The 21,063-nt window shown below is 37.6% G+C and overlaps 1 protein-coding gene across 1 annotated transcript in view; it reads left to right on the plus strand.

The window, feature by feature from the left end:
* The window catches only part of SLC9A9 (solute carrier family 9 member A9), a 547,504-nt gene that overhangs the window by 159,012 nt on the left and 367,429 nt on the right, over positions 1–21,063 (plus strand). The gene's annotated exons all lie outside the window — the stretch shown is intronic.

Here is a 21,063-nt window from a genome sequence, read left to right on the forward strand (position 1 = left end):
CCGTGAGCCATGGCCGCTGAGCCTGCGCGTCCGGAGCCTGTGCTCCGCAACGGGAAAGGCCACAACAGTGAGAGGCCCGTGTACCGCAAAAAAAAAAAAAAAAAAAAAAAAAAAGAGATTACTTGCTTGCTATGAATCTCTGTAGCATCACATCAGGAAGCACATACTGTTTAGTGACTCACCTGTCAGCCTGATCCATCACACTACTGAATTGTTACTCCGGCAAAGACCACCAGAACACGCCTGTAGTTGAACAAGATGTGTTTATTACATGTTGTAATGAAGAGAATGCTCACCAGAGGAACCATGGGACATCTCAGAGAGTGTTAGAAAGGACTTGTTATAGGACTTGGGCTTATGCTTGGTGATTTTAGGGAAGGCTTTTAAGGAATTGGGGCTTTGCTCTGGATTAGATGCTGTCAGAAAGCATGAGTGATTGGGCATTTTAGTAAGTCTTATCCGGCAGGAGGAAAGACTGAATAGAGCCTAAGGCTACAATTTGTAAAGAAGCAGCGCCACTTATAATAGCCAAGATAGAGATGTTGTGGTTTGGACAGTGTTCATTTTTTGTGTTTAGGTGTGATTACACAGTAGGCTTGTTTTTGTCTTGATCCATCATGGTCACAGAGTAAACTTGTCTGATGTTTTCTGTGAAATTGTTTACATTCAACAAGAGAACAACAAAGCCCAGCTGATAGTACCAGGCCAGCTCCCGGATACTAGGGGCTGCTCTTCTCTTTCTGAGAATGGCCCTCTGACCAGCAGTATTGGCACCATGTGGTAGCTTGTTTTAAATGCAGAATCTCAGGCTCAACTCCAGAACTACTGAATCAGGTTCTAGAATTTAATATCCTCAAGTGGTTTATATGCACAGTAAAGTTTGAGAAGCTCTTAATGCTAGACTTCCCCATTTTAGCTAATGGCTTTAGTACCTGTTGATGGTTATGCTTAGTCTAGAATTTGTTAGGGGTTACAAACTAGTGGTATGCTAATTCTATCCTACATTTTGCATGTATTAGCTGGTACTCTCCTGAAAGAAGCAGTTTTCCAGATCAACTTTTTGAGTACCCTGTGATAATTATTTGAACAAAAAATCAGGATAAATTATTTATTCTTTTTGTTTATTTACTAATGTTCTAATTTTCAAAATAATGAGTTGTTTATCATCTCCCACATATGATCAGGGAGGTGGTTTGGGGCTTTTTTAAAGTATCATATCAACACATGGATTTAAACATAGTTGACATGTTTCAATCTACTATTGTAATTATACTTTTTGAACAAAATGTTCCATCTTTGACAACTGGGAGCCTCTTCAAATTTCTCCTATATCCTTTTGCGACAAACCCAAGAGTCCCTCGTAGATTTCTTGTTTTGGAGCAGGACTAGATGTTCCAACCTTATTTTGTATGTTTCCTGTACCCTGACTTAGAACCAGATATTTCTCTAAGAAGATTTGATTCTTTCTAAGCGGGAAATTTATTTAGAGAACAAAATGTGGACACTGAGTGTTTTCATTACTATTGTATTGGTCATTGTTTCTACATATTTTTATTTGTTTTGAAGGAGAAATAATATCACAAATTCATATTAATATTGTTACTTCCAATTTAGGATTATAGAAATTTAACTTAACTGCCTTGAATTTATTTTGCATTTAAATTTTTCTTCTGCCTACTTTTCTTCTTTCTATTACATTAATATAATTTCTTACTTCCTTTAAATGTATATTTTCAAATTTACAATACACATATTATTACTAAAAATATGATTATTGAAAACTGCTTAGATTACATTGTGGTTCTTTTTAACCTTTGTGTATATGCCACTAGGATGAACAGTTAAAAATTACTCTGTTTTAAGAGCTCTTGAAATAATCCTCTGTGTGGGTAAGCCACAAGTCAATTATACAATAATGTTAATTTGTTTCATTTTGCTTTTAATTGTTGTTTTAAAATTAGATTAAATATCTACAGAATTCCAAAATGAAAACCATAGGACAAAAGAAGAGAAATCTAACTTCTAGACCTGTCCTCTCTTTCCTAATTTTTCAACCATTTTGGTTGGTTCTTAGTTTACGCTTCTATTTTTATTTTTTTAACATCTTCATTGGAGTATAATTGCTTTACAATGTTGTGTTAGTTTCTGCTTTATAACAAAGTGAATCAGCTATACGTATACATATATCCCCATATCCCCTCCCTCTTGCGTCTGACTCCCACCCTCCCTATCCCACCCCTCTAGGTGGACACAGAGCACCAAGCTGACCGCCCTGTGCTACGCGGCTGCTTCCCACTAGCTATCTATTTTACATTTGGTAGTGCATATATGTCCATGCCATTCTCTCACCTCACCCCAGCTTACCCTTCCTCTCCCCGTGTCCTCACATCCATTCTCTACATCTGCATCTTTATCCCTGCCCTGCCCCTAGGTTCATCAGAACCTTTTTTTTTTTTTTTAGATTCCATATATATGTGTTAGCATACGGTATTCGTTTTTCTCTTTCTGATTTACTTCACTCTGTATGACAGACTCTAGGTCCATCCACCTCACTACAAATAACTCAATTTCGCTTCTTTGTATGGCTGAGTAATATTCTATTGTATATATGTGCCACATCTTCTTTATCCATTCACCTGTCGATAGACACTTAGGTTGCTTCCACGTCCTGGCTATTGTAAATAGTGCTGCCATGAACATTGTGCTACATGTCTCTTTTTGAATTATGGTTTTCTCAGGGTATATGCCTAGCAGTGGGATTGCTGAGTCATATGGTAGTTCTATTTTTAATTTTTTTTTTTTTTTTTGGCGGTATGCAGGCCCTCTCACTGTTGTGGCCTCTCCCGTTGCACAGCACAGGCTCCGGATGGGCAGGCTCAGCGGCCATGGCTCACGGGCCCAGCTGCTCCGTGGCATGTGGGATCCTCCCGGACCGGGGCACGAACCCGTGTCCCCTGCATCGGCAGGCGGACCCTCAACCACTGCGCCACCAGGGAAGCCCTATTTTTAATTTTTTAAGGAACCTCCATACTCTTCTCCATAGTGGCTGTATCAATGTACATTCCCACCAACAGTGCAAAAGGTTTCCCTTTTCTCCACACCCTCTCCAGTATTTATTGTTTGTAGATTTTTTGATGATGGCCATTCTGACTGGTGTGAGGTGATACCTCGTTGTAGTTTTGATTTTCATTTCTCTAATGATTAGTGATGTTGAGCATCTTTTCATGTGTTTATTGGCAACCTGTATATCTTCTTTGGAGAAAAATCTATTTAGGGTTCTGCCCATTTTAGATTGGGCTGTTTGTTTTTTTGATATTGAGCTGTGTGAGCTGCTTGTATATTTTGGAGATTAATCCTTTGTCAGTTGCTTTGTTTGCAAATATTTTCTCCCATTCTGAGGGTTGTCTTTTTGTCTTGTTTATGGTTTCCTTTGCTGTGCAAAAGCTTTGAAGTTTCATTAGGTCCCATTTGTTTATTTTTGTTTTTATTTCCATTTCTCTAGGAGGTGGGTCAAAAAGGATCCTGCTGTGATGTATGTCATAGAGTGTTCTGCCTATGTTTTCTTCTAAGAGTTTTATAGTGTCTGGCCTTACATTTGATATGCTTCTATTTTTAACTCTAAGCAAACAAACATGAACACGCTCGACTATATACTACAGCACACATGGTTCATCACCTTGCTCTTCTTTAATTAACAGTATTTTGAAGAGCAATCCATAGCAACATATTAAGAGTTTTCTCATTTTCTTTTATAGCTGCAGAGTATTCCATAGTTTATTCAACCAGTTGCCTGTTAATGGACATTTGGGTTCTCTTTTGCCTTTTGCAATTATGAATGATGTTACGGTTAATAACTTTAAAAGTAATAGCTTTCCACATTTTGCTCCTGTTTCTTTGGGATAGATTTATAGAAACGGGTTAAAAGGTATTTGTAATTTCCTAGATGCCAATTTCCTCCCCATAAAGTTTGTACCATTTTGCCTTCACACCAGCAATGTATGACAGTATCTGTTCTGTACAGCCTTGCCAATGCAGAATTCTGTTACAATTTTGGGTTTTTGCCCATACAATAAGTGAGGATTTGTATCTCTCTGTGGCTTGACTTAATATTTCTCTTAATATGAGTAATATATGTTTAGGGAACATATGCATTTTTTTTTCTGAAAAGCAAATGTTTATAAGATGCCCTTTTCCAGTAGGGTTGTTGGTCTTTTATTTTTCATGCTTCTGAAGCCCTTAATATACTAAGGATATTAACCCTTTGTCTGTAATATAAGTTACAAATATTTTTTTGCACATTTTCATCTGTCTTATTTTGCTTATGGGATGGGGGAGGAAAAAGCATTTTTTAATGTATGTTGTTGACCTGCTTCCTGGAAGAGGATGAAATGAAAGTACGTCTCAGATTTGGAACCCGTGGTGTCGATTAGAAGATCAGAGTTCCAGAGTGGTGTACAGGGAGAGACCATTCCACCTCCAGGCCTAGGGAAGACCTGGCCACTAAATCATTGCTGGAACATTTCATGCTACCATCCCCCAAACCCAAGGAAATGCAGAAGTCCCTTGGCATCCACGGAAACGGGGCCTCAAGTAAATTATTTTCAATCCATCAGTGATTTCTAGTTAGTTCAGGTTATTCTCTTCTGCCATATATGGATACTTTGCTTTTCATGGTCAGGCCCCATTTTAGGTCACCTGTGCACACATCTGCATTTTGAAAAGCATTGCATCCATTGTTTCTTGGTCCCAATGCTAATGGCCAAGTTGTTGTATTTTATGGAGTGATTCAGCCAGCTCCAAGCGTGTTGTGTTCAAGCTTTGCTCCTTCTGTGACTAGTGATATTCCTGAGGTCATGTTTACATGACACAGGAAAACTGATTGAAATAGAAAAAGAAAATCTAGCTCAGTAAGATGGTTATTTATCTACATTGTATCAAACAACTGAGCTGACTGAATTTTTTGAAATACAGAATTGACTCACAGCCGTAACGAGAATCCTGGGAACCAAGTCCACTTTCCAAGTCTGGCACAGACCAGCTGTACAACTTTGGGCACCACTTAGCCTCTCTAGATTTTATGGGTTACTGAAAGTGGAAGATATTCGATCTCATCTTTTCCAACCCCTTCATTTTACAGATGAAGAAACTGACTTTTCATCTGTAAAATGAAAAGTTTCGACTAGAGCCCTTTCCAGCTCTAACATTTGGCGCTTATTTCTGTGCGACTGTTTTTCTTTGTTTTTAATTTTATTTTAAAACAAGTTTTTGTTTTAAAGTAGTTAAAAGTGAACCCAAAGCCCTCCACCCAGACATTTGGGGGTTCTAACACCAACTCAGCAAATGTTAGAGAAAATCTCACATAGCAGAGACCCACACATGAACAGGAATACTCGAGCTCCTTTTTCTTCTGGGAGCTAATCGTTATATTAAAACACACTGAACCTACTCTCTGCTAAATTGGTGCAATTTAAGATCTTCAACAACCTTTAAACACCTAGTTAATCTTACCCTACAATTATTCATTTATTGCCTAAATTATTGTGACTCACCAATTTATGAAAGAGAACCTATGCTCTCCAGGTCTGATTTTTCATGACCTTTAAATTAATTCTTTCCCATTTAGCCTTAGCTAAATCTCAGCGAGGTATTATTAACTATTCATATTTTTCTTTTACATATTTAGGCTTAAATCTAATTCTTCCTGCATGTTTCAGACTCTCTTCAGCCAATTTTCAGTTTACCTCCAGTTAGGGTGATTAAGATATTATTTGATTGATTTAATTTCCTCCTTTCCTCACTGATGAAGATCTTGCTGATGATGTAAACGTCATCAGCAACCCTTAACAGAAAGAGTGGATAACTAAAGGCAGAGCCCCCAAAGAGACCATGTATGATAAACTGCAGGGTATGGGAAGAGAGAAGTACTTGCAGGGCTTGATCGATAAACACACATCTTCAGGTGTGTTTAGACAAGGAAAAATAGGAGGATGGGGGAGGGGAGAGAAACAATCAACAAAATGGTAATAGAGTAAGAGACCCAACGACTGGAAATAGATGCTATAGTTAATATCCCTCTTTTTACAAATGGCCAAAGCGCATTAGGAGTCTCTCCGACCTCATACTATCCTCCTGTCTCTTTCATCACTGACTTGGGTCCCAGTTTGGTATATTTAGATTATCCAAGATAACGATTTTTATTATTAAGACTGAAATATCCCTTTATATGGAGTGAGTGACATAGAGAGGTCCTTAAGGTATGTAAAGATACTTGGGAATCCCACTGTACCCATGTGCTATTCCTTAAACACACCAGTCTCTTTTTTTTATTATTATTATTCAAGTATAGTCAATTTACAATATTAGTTTCAGTTGTACACCATAGTGATTCAATATTTTAATGTACTCCATTTAAAGTTTTTACAAAATAGTAGTTATATTTCCCTGTGCTGTACAATATATCCTTGTTTCTTATTTATTTTATACATATTAGTTTGTATCTCTTAATACCATACCCCTATCTTGCCCCTCCCCCTTTTCTCCCCACGGGTAAACACTAGCTTGTTCTCTATATCTGAGTCTGTTTCTGTTTTGTTATATACATTCATCTGTTTTATTTTTTAGAGTCCACATATAAGTGATAACATAGTGTATTTGTCTTTCTCTGTCTGACATTTCACTAAGCATGATACCCTCTAGGTCCATCCACATTGTTGCAAATGGCAGAATCTTATTCTTTTTTTATGGCCAAGCAATATTCCATTGTGTATATATACCACATCTTTATCCATTGGTATGTTGATGGACACTTAGGTTGCTTCCATATCTTGGCTATTGTAAATAATGCTGCTATGAACATCGGAGTACATGTATCTTTCGGAATTAGCATTTTCATTTTCTTTGGATATGTACCCAGCAGTGGGATTGCTGGATCATGTGATGGTTCTATTTTTAGTTTGGGGGGGATCCTCCGTACTGTTTTCCATAGTGGCTGCAACAATTTACAATCCCACCGGCAGTGTACTAGAGTTCGCTTTTCAGCACATCCTTGCCAACATTTGTTATTTGTAGAATTTTTGATGATAGTCATTTTGACAGGTGTGAGGTGATATCTTATTGTGGTTTTGACTTGCACTTCTCTGGTGATTAGTAACATTGAGCATTTTTTCATGTGCCTATTGGCCACCTGTACATCTTCTTTGAAAAAACGTCTATTCAGGTCTTCTGCCCATTTTTTAATTGGTTGATTGTTTTTAGATGCTCAGTTGTATGAATTGTTTATACATTTTGGATATTAACCCCTTATTGGCCATATCATTTGCAGATATTTTCTCCCATTCAGTAGGTTGTCTGTTCATTTTGTCAATGTTTACCTTTGCTGTGCAAAAGCTTTTAAGTTTAATTAGGTCCCATTTTTTACTTTTGCTTTTATTTGTTTTGCCTTAGAAGACAGATACAAAAAAATATTGCTAAGAATTATGTCAAAGAGTGTTCTGCCTATATTCTTTTCTAGAAGTTTCCTGCTTTCCAGTCTTATATGTAGTTCTTTAATTCATTTTGAGTTTATTTTTGTATATGGTGTGAGGAAATGTTTAATCTCATTGCTTTACATGCAGCTGTTCAGTTTTCCCAGAACGACTTACTGAAGAGACTGTCTTTTCTCCACTGTATACTCTTGCCTCCTTTGTCGTAGACTGATTGACCATAAGTGTATGGGTTTATTTCTGGACTCTCTATTCTGTTCCATTTATCTATGTTTCTGTTTTTGTGCCAGTGCCATGCTGTTTTGATTACTGTCGCTTTGTATAGTCTGAAAGCCGGAGTGTGATACCTCCAGCTTTGCTCTTTTTTCTCAAGATTGCTTTGGCAATTCTGGGTCTTTGTGGTTCCATATAAACTTTAGAATTATTTGTTCTAGTTCTGTGAAAAATGTCATAGGGATTGCATTAAATCTGTAGATTGCTTTAAGTAGTATGGATATTTTAACAATATTAATTTTTCTAATCCTCTAAGAACATGAGATATCTTTCCATTTACTTGTGTCATTTTCAAATTCCTTCATCAGTGTTTTAAAGTTTTCAGAGTATGGGTTTTTCACCTCCTTGGTTTAATTTATTCCTAGGTATTTTATTCTTTTTGATGTGATTTTAAACAGGAGTGTTTTCTTGCTTTCTCTTTCTGATAGTTCATCATTAGTGTATAGAAAAGCAACAGATTTCTGTATATTAATCTTGTATCCTGCAACTTTACTGAATTCATGTATTAGTTCTAATAATACATGAAGACTGTTTGGAGACTTTAGGATTTTCTGTATAGAGTATCATGTCATCTGCAAATAGTGACAGTTTTATTTCTTCCCTTCCAATTTGGATACCTTTTATTTATTTTTCTTGTCTGGTTGCTGTGGCTAGGATTTCCAATACTGTGTTAAACAGAAGTGGTGAGGGTAGGCATCCTAGTCTTATTCCTGATTTTAAAGGAAAGGCTTTAAGCTTTTCACCACTGAGTATGATGTTAGCTGGAACACACCAGTCTTGCTGCTGCCTCCAGGCATTTGCATTTGTTGTTTCTCCATCCTCACCTTCTTCAGGTGTTTTCTCAAATGTCACCTCAATGAGACCTTCCCTAACCATCCTATCAAAAATCACACCCGTCTTCCCCCCAACACAGTTCGCCCCAAATCACTGTGCTTCCCATCCTTTTTCCTTGACTTACATTCTTGTACAGCACTAATCACTATTGATCTACTGTTTATTTTATTTCCTTATTGTTCCTTAGTTCTTTGTCCCTCTGAAAGAGGAGCTTTTTTTTTTTTCTATTTTTTCTGGGTTTTTTTCCTATCTTTTCACTCTTACATTTCTCGTATCTAAAACAGTAGGTTTTCAATAAATGCTTGTTAAATTAATGGATTAATAAATTTGTGGAAGAAACTGCTAGAGCAAAGTGTGGAGCTTGAAAGGGTATCTCTTCTCACATGTGAAATGTGAAGCAGCTGAAAATCCCAGCTCACCCTTGGAGATAAGGAGTCTCATGGCCCCAGGAGGGACAGTGACTCAAGGTGAAGGTGGAACTCCTCACACATAGCTGAACTTCCAGCACAAGCTGCGTGCAAATATTAGTTTCTGTCCTCCACAAAAAAAGATATATTCAGCTAAAACAAAAATAAATATGTCTTTCTTTTTGTTCAACCATGCAGCCAATATTTCTTTCCCCCTTTTCATCGGTGGTCAGTAGCTTAACACTTTCCAGAGAGCACCAAGCCATAGATTGTAGACTTGCAGAAGCAGTTATAACAGTGTGGGGGTTTTTTTTCAGGTTGAAAGATGTCCAAAATAGGAGGTTCCTTTAGGAAAAGGAAGAACTCAGCACAATACATTAAATATTAATCACCCAGAAGATGACAGAAACTCATCGTGGTATTTACAGGACTGACATTTCTTCCAGGGTCTCAAGGAAGCCATTCATTCAGGAAAATGCACAGTGGGCTGTGCATTTTCTCACTTCATCAATTTCCCTGTTTCCTATTTGGATTAAAATGTCTTCATTTTATGTGATGCAGCTACTTTGAGACTCAAATACAGCTGTGCTATTTTGAACTCCAGAAGTATTAGTCCAGTATTTAAAACTAGAAAATAATTCTTACTTTGTAGACTTGTCCTATTTTCTCTCAAGAAAATTAATCCAGGTTGTCCTGTCTTAGGCAACCTCAAATAGGGCTTACTTGAGCATTGCTCTGTCCAATGTGATGGCTATGAGCCACACGTAGCTATTGAAGTGTAGCTAGTCAAAATTGATGGGCTGTATGTATCAAATACACCCTAGATTTCAAAGACATAATGTGAAACAAAGTAAAATATCTCACTGATAATTTTTATACTGACTACATTTTGAAATAATAATATTAATTGAATATTGAGTTAAATAATATATACGCTACCAAACGTAAAATAGATAGCTAGTGGGAAGCAGCCGCGTAGCACAGGGAGATCAGCTCCGTGCTTTGTGACCACCTAGAGGGGTGGGATAGGGAGGGAGATGCAAGCGGGAAGAGGTATGCGGACATATGTATATGTATAACTGATTCACTTCGTTATAAAGCAGAAACTAACACACCATTGTAAAGCAATTATACTCCAATAAATATGTTAAAAAATAAAATAAAATAAAATAAAAATAAATAAGAGGGCTTCCCTGGTGGCGCAGTGGTTGAGAGTCCACCTGCCGATGCAGGGGACACGGGTTCGTGCCCCGGTCTGGGAAGATCCCACATGCCGCAGAGAGGCTGGGCCCGTGAGCCATGGCGCCTGAGCCTGCGCGTCCGGAGCCTGTGCTCCGCAACGGGAGAGGCCACAACAGTGAGAGGCCCGCGTAGCAAAAAGAACCCCCAAAAATAAATAAATAAATAAAATAAGGTAACATTAAAAAAATTGTTAACTTGTTATTTTTATGCTATATTAAGACGAGGCTGCTATTTTACCATCAGCAAGTGAAAGATGCACATTTTTGCTTATTTTCCTGGTAAGAGTAAATGGATTTCCATAAATCTACATACTCGGTTAGTGGAATGTTCCCTTGACCACCTCCATTTGTTCATGAGTTGGGAGTGTAATATATATAATGTGGCAATTTTGCTTTGGATAAAACACAAATACACTTTTATATTTATATTTCACAGGTAGAAGATAATATGTGAAAGCAAATCCCAGACATTGCGATTTTTCCCCATGTGTTTTGGTATGCATCTCTATAATTATGATCATTATTCTTACATAACCATGGAGCCATTATCAAACCTGCAAAATTTCCCATAATCCATTGATATCATCTAATACCCAGACCACATTCAATTTCCCTGATTTTTGCCTTTTACTTTAATCAGAGCCCAAAAAAGCTTCACATTTGACATTTAGGTGTTATATCTCTGCATTCTCTCTTAGTCCAAAGCAGTGTTTCCCTCTTCTACCCCACCACTTTTTATGCTATTGACTTGTTGAGGAAATCGGTCAGCTCTATAGGATGTCCCACATTCTAGATTTGTCTGTTCACTTACCGGTGGTGTCACTTAATTGTTCCTGTATTTCCATTTTGAAAGTTAGTTCAAAAAATCTTGATTAGGTTCAGGTTCACCAGTTTTGCAAAAATGCTGCAAAGGGGATGCTGTATAGCTCATGTTGCGTCATATCAGAAGTTACACATTCTCTGGGTGTTGACTTTTAGTGATGTTAAGTGTGATCAGTTGGGTTCAGGTGGGGACAGCCTGATTCCTCCTTGTGAATTTTCCCATGAAATTTTCATGTAATAGTTTCATCCATTGATGCTTATTGTCTGAACCTATTAGTTTCATTAAGATTGACAAAATAGTGATTCTTTTCTAATTTTGTCATTTCTTTCAGATTATTATCTAGAATTATTATTGCTGCAAAAAATCCTGTTATTATTTTTTTCTTTTTTTTTTCTTGCGGTACGCGGGCCCCTCACCGCTGCGGCCTCTCCCACTGTGGAGCACAGGCTCCGGACGCGCAGGCCCAGCGGCCACGGCCCACGGGCCCAGCCGCTCCGCGGCACGTGGGATCCTCCCAGACCGGGGCACGAACCCACGTCGCCTGCATTGGCAGGCGGACTCCCAACCACTGCGCCACCAGGGAAGGGAAGCCCCCGTGTTATTATTTTAAACCAATCCTCATATCATCTAAAAGGAATGAGTAGACAATATCTGGATCTTTGGTCAAATAAAGCAGCTGTAAACAAATTTCCATTTTAAACATCTGGCTTAAAACATAGCCCCAGTGCCATCATCACAACTAAAATATTAACAATAATTTTTGTGGTAGGCAAAATAATGGTCCTCCACAGACGTCCATGTCCTTATCTCCAGAACCTGTGAATATGTTACCTTACTTTGCTAAAAGGGCTTTGCAGATGAGGTTAAAGACCTTGCAGTGTGGCTATTATCTTGAATTATCTGGGTTGGCCCAATCTTATCCCATGGGTCCCTAAAACCTGGAGAACCTTTTCTGGCAGTGATCAGGAATAGATGTGACTATGGAAGAAAGGTACAAAGAGAAAATTTTTCTGGTTTTGAAGATGGAGGAAAGGGGCTATTAACCAAGGAATGTGGAGGGTGGTCTCTAGAATCTGAAAAGGACGAGGAAACTAGTTCTCTCATAGAGCTTCCAAAAAGGAGTGCAGCCCTGTTGACACCTTGACTTTATCCCATTGAGACTCATGTCAGACTTCTGACCTCCAGAACTATAGGATAATCCATTTGTTTTGTTTAAAGTTTGTGATAATTTGTTACAACAATAGAAAACTAATATAATTTTAAGTGTTATCAAATATATAGCTAGATTTAAATTTCTCAAACTGTCTCATAAAATTTTTTATAGCTTCTCTATTAGACCAAGGATCAAGACAATGGCTGCACATTGCTTTTGGATGATATAAGGATAATTTAAAATAATAAAATTGTAGGATTTTTTTAATTAATTAACTTATTTTTAAATTTTTTTTTTACTTATTTGTTTTTTTAACATCTTTATTGGAGTATAATTGCTTTACAGTGGTGTGTTAGTTTCTGCTTTATAACAAAGTGAGTCAACTATACAGATACATATATCCCCATATCTCCTCTCTCTTGCGTCTCCCTCCCACTCTGCAGAAAGAGACTTTAGAAATCATTTAAGGTAACACTCTTATTTTACAAAAGAGTGAACTAAGGTTTAGAGGTGAATTACTTGACCCTAAGACAGTCATGTCAAAACAACATTATAATCACTCTGAAAAATTCATGAAGGTCTGCAGTGAGTTCTGGGAAAGTGATGGCCTTAACTTGACTTCCTTGCCTTTCATTACTCACTCTAATCTACCTGATTTTGCTAAAATCAGATAGATGCCTATATGCAACTGAATGCTGGTGAAGCAGTGAGCCCACCACAAGTGAAATAACAAGCACTGAGCTTTCTCTACCATGAGTAGCATGAGCATCTAGATGCCATCTTCACAGATGTTTTAAGTTGGGGACTGGAAAGCTATGAATACTCAGCAAAGGTTTGGGTTTGCAGAAGTCTGTGGATCTTAGTGATGGAAAAGGGGGAATAGGTTGACCCACTTGATCCTGTATGAGTGAACTTGGTTTCCTTGATTACTGGGCAAAGGTGTAGCCTCATCCAGCTGTCTGAGGGTAGCCCACATGCTTCTACACCACTGGCCTACTTTCTGCCACTTATGGGACTGCTGTCTTGGAGGGTAGTCCAACAAACAGTCTTAAGCCCCAATAACCCAACAAAGAAAAATAAAAACACAACATGGCTTTTCAGTAGCCTGAGAGACGAAGATCAGTCAAAACAAACAGAACACACACACACACACACACACACACACACACAAATAAATTCCTGAAGTAGTCAGAGGACAATTTGAACAACATTTTTATAAGAAAAGTTAAGAGGATCAAGGGCAGATCAAATTCATGATTTTTCCAAGTAAGCAATTGAGTAGATAAATCAAAGGATGATGCAGTTAAGACCTTTCCTCCACAACAGATAATCATCTGGCCCAAAATGTCAATAGTGCCCAAATTGAGAAACCCACATTAGCTAATTTCTCGGGTTGGGTTTGGACCCTTAAGGAAAGACAGCACTGGGAATCCACCAGCCCCAGGATTTGTATGGAGAGAGAGTGACTAAATTTCTCGTCAATTCCTTACGCCAGGAGATCTTTTGTACTGCCCGATATTACTCCCATGAGCTCTTGTTCTGTTGTCTAGCTAATTGTATGTGCTTAGTGTGGCAAGGAGCTGAGCAATAATTACTCCATGGAATGCAAGTGAGCCAAAAAGGTGGCGCTTATATTGATTTTTTCTAGTTTGTCTTTTCACTGCTGTGTATAGCTGCCCTTTGCTGGAGTCTGAAGTTCGTACCTTTCCCAACTCCCTCACCTCCCTTCCACAAACAGCAATTCAAAACAGACTTCTTTCTTCCTGGGGATTTCTCATGGCTTTTGTTGGTATTGTTATTATTGTCTGTTAGCTCCAACTCCATTTCCTTTGTATACTTTCTCTATCATTGATTTAGGGGAGGAAGCCAGTAGCTTACGCTAGCTCATCGTCTTGTTGATGGGAAGAACGCTATGATAAAAATGCCACTTTTTCTCAAATTAATATAAAAATGTAATGCAATTCCCATGAAAACCTAACACTTTAAAAATTTGGAACTGGATAAAATTATCTTAAAGTTTATAAAGTAGAGTAAAAGCATGAGGGGAACTGCCTAACCAGATATAAGAATAAACTACAAAGCTATTGTAATCAAATTAATATGGTATTGGCCTAGGAACAGGGAGACCAGTGGAAAAGAATAGAGGATCTAGAAACAAGTCTCAGTATAAATGGGAATTTGAGAGGTGGTATTTCAATTCAGTGGGAAAAGGATTGTGTAGTTAACAAATGGTATTTGTAAAATTGTCTGGCTATCCATTTAGAAGACATTAAAATGGGATACTTATCTACCATTTACAAAAATATACCTAGAAGAATTAAAATGTAAATGAAAAAATGAAGTAAAAGAACTTCTGCAATAAAATCTGTACATTTAGGGCTTCCCTGGTGGTGCAGTGGTTGAGTCCGCCTGCCGATGCAGGGGACACGGGTTAGTGCCCCGGTCTGGGAAGATCCCACATGCCGCGGAGAGGCTGGGCCCGTGAGCCATGGCCACTGAGCCTGCGCGTCCGGAGCCTGTGCTCCGCAACGGGAGAGGCCACAACAGTGAGAGGCCTGCGTACCGCAAAAAAAAAAAAAAAAAAAAATCTGTACATTTATATTTGCAGATTATAGATAAGGAAATTCTTCTTAACAAGGAATGGAAAGCTGGAATCTACAAATAAAGAATAGACATACTTGACTATATAAAATTGTTTTAAAACAATTTTTAAATTGTTGCTGAAAAAACATTTAAATATAGAGGACAGCGTATTATTTTCTCTAATATACAAAGACACTTAAAAAGGACAATCTGGCAATAAATAACGGAAAAATGGACAAAGACAATAAAGAAACAATTCATAGAAGTGCAAATCCTCTTGGGCCTCAAGTGTGAAAAGTTATTCAAACTCATCAGAAACCATAGAAATGTAAAATAAAGTAACAGCATATCATTTTACCCATAGCAGTTTGGCAACAACTGTTAACACCAAGTAACAGTCATTGCTGTCAGGGAGGCAGGGAAAAGTGGACTCTTACACATTTCTAGTGGAAATTTAAATCAACAGACTCTTGGAAATCAATTTTGCAACAGCTATTAGAATTTAAAATACATAGCCCCTTCTCCCAGCCATCTGACTCCTGGGAAGTTATCCCACACAAGTAGAAAGACTGGTTCTTAAGGATATATGGACAGGGATGTTTATTGCAACATCTTTTTAAGTGGAGGGGAAAAAAAAAGAAGCAAAGTGAATCCTATCCATAAGGGAATTGTTGGATAGGTTGCAGGACATCTACACGATGTCATGTAGCCATTAAAAAAGAAAATTAGTGCTCTTCCAGCTGACTTGAAGGCTTTCCAGGAGGCACTGCTGACTATGTAAAGCAAAATGCAGAGGAGTATTTATATGATTCAAATTTTTTAAAAACAACAATCATTCCCATGTATTTATGTATATTTATGTATATAAATGTATTTATATATATGACGTACATACATAAATACATGGGAATGCCTGTATTTGTATTTACATATACATATATATGTATAAAGCAGGACTCATGGGGTATAACTGTAGAAACTGCTTTTTTTCTCCCATTGCTCTTTTAAAAGTATTCTTTTAAAAGACTACTCCTTTCCCACGTGGATGAAAACTTTTGGTCTTTAAGTTGCAATCAGAGTCTCAATTCAGCAATGAATATGTCCAATATCATGTAATATTGCATGTTTTCAATTTAACTTAAGACTTTGCCCCACATCTCCCAGCCCGTTGAAGGCAGGTTGGTTGGGGTCTTCTTTCTCATATGCCTCATCTACCCCTTGCTAGATGCAGTTCCTGACTCCTACAAGATGGAGGCAGAGATGAAGTAAGGAAAGTTTTTATTTGAGTAACTGTAAGCCACCATTAGAGCAGCTGGACAGCCACATGCCATTAGATTTCTCAGGCGAGAGTCAACCAATATTCCACTGTGTTCCCCAACTCCAGGGGTCACATCTTAAGCTGTCTGATGGTCTAGGCAAAGATCCTTTTCATAGGCTTGAGATGAGGGAGTGTGAGATTCACAATTCACAAGTAGCAGAACACCATTCACAAATCTTAACTTGCTAGGCTAGAGTCTAGAGACCCTTTCACATTCTTAAGGTAGGTGAGAGGTTTAAAGGAATCATGTAACTGGTTTTTGGATAAGTACTTTAAAATTGTGCATCTCACTGTGGAAAATGTTATTTTTTTCTTTTCTCCTCAGTTTAAACCTCTGATTTAATCTGTTACAAATGTGTGTGTATGTGATTAATATAAAGAGAATTTTCGTATGAAGAGACATTGGTGGGACATGTACTAGATTGTAAAGTTAGGTTACTTTGGAAGGAAAAGAAGAGATGGGGAAAAGGGAGACATGTCAAAAAGGAAAAAAAAGAGAAGACTATTAAAAAAAGCAAACAAAAAGTATGTAAATATAATGTGACATTTACATATTTATGCATTTATATGGAAGCACATCTATGTATGCAAAAAGAAAACTTCAAAATTTCATAGAAATGGGAAAATTGATGAATTTTTTTAATGTCATGTTATTAAACCACTATAAAGTGTAATTAGAAGATCTTAAAAGAAAATCTTCAAGCTCGATATGATATTATGCATACTATGAAGTAAAAAAAAAAATTCAACGACTTTGCATATTACATGTAAGTCACATATCTTGACTTGATCTGGCAGCTAAAGTGTGCTAAGAATCCCAAGTGCTTGATGAAGCCCTGGACCCTGGGTGTTGGCTTTCATAAGGAGACTACTGGCTCATGTTAATTGAATTTACAATATTCACTCTGGCATTATCCTGTCTGGAGCCCAAATTAAATGCATGGATAATTCATTTATTGAAATTAGAAGCCAAGAGGAATATAGATACAAAGTCTAAGTCTCTGCTTTGCTAATACTGAGCCCACCCATCTTCTTGACAAGTGTTGTAGCACCATGTTATTTTTGTAACTGGGCATTGGGAGATGTAAGGTCTAGTTCAGTTCCTGCTACTAACTCACAGGGCAAATTCGGGTGGCCACTTAACCTTTCTAGGCTTAGTTTCCTCATATATTCCTAGAGGAATTAGATGATTGCTGAGGTCACTCACTTCCTGTTCTCCATTAGTGATTCTCCAACTTGAGCGTATGTAAATCTCATTTGGAGAGTTTGTTAAAATGCAGATTACTGGGCTCTGCTTCCAGAGATTCTGATTCAGTAAGTCCAGGTGGAGTCCAGAACTTCAGTTCTGACAAATGTCCAACTGACGCTAATGATGCTAGTCCAGAAAGAAGCCTGATGAATATAAGAACTGATGAGTGAAATATTTGCAATCCTGAGTAAACATGGTGAATCATAGAGAGTGAAGTAGGCTCAGTACTGATGTTTTTAAGTTGAGGTAAATATCGGTTTACGCACTTATAGGATATGTATGTAATTTCAAGGGTGGCAAAAATGAACTTTTTAGGATAATTGTAGTAAAGATAAATTCTCACCACCATATGTGTTCCCTCCTCAGAGAATGTGAACTGTAAATGTCCTAGTTCCCAGGAGATTGCAGAAGTATAGAAAGTGCTGCCAGAAAACCTCGGAGACTTCCACCTCTGGGAGGTGGTGACCTCCCTCCTGAGACACACCTGACTGTCTCCTGGCAGGGCAGCCCTCCATTGCCCAGCTTTCCCAGCATGTGCTACCTAAAATCACAGCTAGGTGTCACTCTAATTCTGGGGCTAGCTCGTCTCAAGTGGAAAGCTAGAGTGAGCCAGGGTGCTGGGGAATACATTACCAACTCCTATGTTTGTGGGTTAAAGCATTTAAGAGATCGCCTAGGAAATTCTCCACATAAAAGGATCACAGTTAGGGATGGATCATAAACTTTCAATCCCAAGAGGAATTGCCACTAAAAATAAAATAGGTGTGTGATGGTGTAGGAGAGTTACCTAAAAATGAGGTCAGGATGGGGCCTTCCAGTGGCCAAGTTATCCTGGATATTGAAAGTATATGTTCATTAAGGCAAGATTAGTGTCATGGGTGAATGGAGAACCACATTTTAGTGATTTAACTTCTCTGAACTTCATTTTCCATGTCCTTAAAATAGATACTGTAAAAACAAAACAAAACATCAAGTACCTTCAGTTTCTTCACAGAATTCTTGTGAGATCAAAAGAAATGTTGTTATTTGTAAATTGCTAGGCATTATTATTAAACAAATTTTTACTAACAATGAGTTGTTCTAAGTCACTTTATTGACTTTTTAGATGACAACTGTCAAAACATTCGTTTATAATTGAACATGAAATTGCCAAATATCCCCTCTTTTCTTAAGTAACCATGATGAAACAGTTGTTGTCTCATGATATTTCATTACTTCTCCATCCGCTTTCAAGGTAAATCCCAAATGTAAAAGGATTAAAAAGAAACAACAATTAAATTGTATATATCTTTGTGTGGATTCTCTACTTTTTGTGGCATCCAGTGTACATTATTTATTTATTTATTTTTATTGAGGTAGAGTTGATTTACCATGTCGTGGTAATTACTGCTGTACAGCAAAGGGATTCAGTTATACATATATATACATTCTTTTTTGATACTGCTTTCCATTATGGTTTATCACAGGATATTGAGTATAGTTCTCTGTGCTATACAGTAGGACCTTGTTGTTCATCCATTCTATAAGTAAAAGCTCACATCTGCTAACCCCAGCCTTCTACTCCATCCCTCCCCCAAACCTCTCCTCCTTGGCAACCACCAGTCTGTTCTCTCTGTGATTCTGTTTCTGTTTCATAGATAGGTTCATTTGTGTCATATTTTAGATTCCACATATAAGTGATATCATATGGTATTTGTCTTTCTGTTTCTGACATACTTCACTTAGTATAATAATCTCTAGCTGCATCCATGTTGCTGCAAATGGCATTATTTTGTTCTTTTTTATGGCTGAGTAGTATTCCATTGTATATATGTGTCACATCTTCTTTATCCATTCATCTGTTGAAGGACATTTAGGTTGTTTCCATGTCTTGGCTACTGTGAATAGTGCTGCTATGAACATAGGGGTGCAAGTATCTTTTTGACTTATGGTTTTGTCTGGATATATACCCAGGAGTGGGATTGCTGGATCATATGATAATTCTATTTTTAGTTTTCTGAGGAACCTCCTGTTTTCCACAGTGGCTGCACCAACTTACATTCCCAGCAACAGTGTAGGAGGGTTCCCTTTTCTTCACACCCTCTCCAGCATTTATAGTTTGTAGACTTTTTGATGATGGCCATTCTGACTGGTATGAAGTGGTACCTTATTGTAGTTTGGATTTGCATTTCTCTAATAATTAGTGATGCTGAGCATCCTTTCATGTGCTTATTGGTCATCTGTATTTCTTCTTTGGAGAAATGTCTGTTTAGGTTTTCTGCCCATTTTGGGATTGGATTGTTTGTTTTTTTTGTTGTTGACTTGTATGAGCTGTTTGTATATTTTGGAAATTAAGCCCTTGTCGGTCCCATCATTTGCAAATATTTTCTCCCATTCTGTAGATTGTCTTTTCATTTTGTGGATGGTTTCCCAGTGTACGTTATTTAAATATTTAAAATTCAGTGTAGTTTCCCTGTGCTTCCAGATGCTGCTCCTGGAGTCATATCAGGCATTGCAAAATGTAGTAGAAAGGCTTGAATACCAGCCTCTGTTTTGGATTATATAGATCATGGAATAATTAAGAAGGAGTGCTCTAGCCTTTTATCCCCTCCTCACCCCATTCTAATACTACCACAAATTATAAAGCCAAATTCAGATCTGTGTTTGGGTTGGTACTTCACTGCTCTTTCAAACGAGTTCCACTTCTCTAATTAAAGGCTCCTTTTCTTCATAATTTGACTGCCAGTCCACACCTTGAGTCACTGACTGTAGCTTATCCCACATAATGTGTGTCTACAATCACCACTGACCAAAGCCACCCTCTGAGTACATGGGCACAAAATATGACTTCTCATCCTGCAGGGTGCCCAAGGGTAGGGTTTTACCTGTAACAAATTCTCCAGCTTGGCAACATGATTATTATTGTCTCCTCAGCATAATCAGATGGAAGCTCTGGACAGATGAACAGCACTGAGTTTTCATCTTTTCTATTATTAACACTTAGAGGAAATAAGAGTCTTCCAAAATGAAAGGTGGTTTTATATACCATACTTGCAAGTCACTATTTTCATTTAACATTTAAGTTGTAAGGGGAAAAAAGCCACCTTTATCCTTTGAAGTTTGCTGCAGTGTAACTATTCCAGAGGCACATGAACTATCTTACCTTTGATCGTGTTGATAATCCGAAGAAGACCCTTTCTATTTGGTGTTACTATGGTTACGGCTGCACGGGTGATGTGCGAGCTACACCGCTGTTTTGATAAAAATAGGTATTAACTACCAATCGTAGTGCTTCTCATTTCACAGTAGTTCTTGCAGAAGAACAGCATATTTTTTTAACAAAGGAGGAAAAGAAAGAAAAAAAGCCTTTCCAAAGCACGAAGGAACATCTGCATAAATAATGGTGATTGGTCATGTGTATAAAAATATTTTTAATTAAATTCTTTTTAATTAAACAAGGCATTTTGCTGAATCCTTCTCTGTTATTTGCACCAAGCTTAGCCTTGAGGAAGATGGCTGATTAATAGACCCAAGAATCTATAATTAAAAGCAGAACTGTTATTTTTGGAGAAAAGCCTCTCCAGTAAGGGTGACTTAATTGGGCTGTCTCTTATATTTTTTCATTTGTCATTGAACTCTCTGGTTAGAATTTTGATTTTTTTTAATTAATTAATTAATTAATTTTTGGCTGCTTTGGGTCTTCATTGCTGTGTGTGGGCTTT

Source organism: Lipotes vexillifer, unplaced genomic scaffold (genome assembly GCF_000442215.2).
Source record: "Lipotes vexillifer unplaced genomic scaffold, Lipotes_vexillifer_v1.1 scaffold40, whole genome shotgun sequence".
NCBI lineage: Eukaryota > Metazoa > Chordata > Mammalia > Artiodactyla > Lipotidae > Lipotes > Lipotes vexillifer.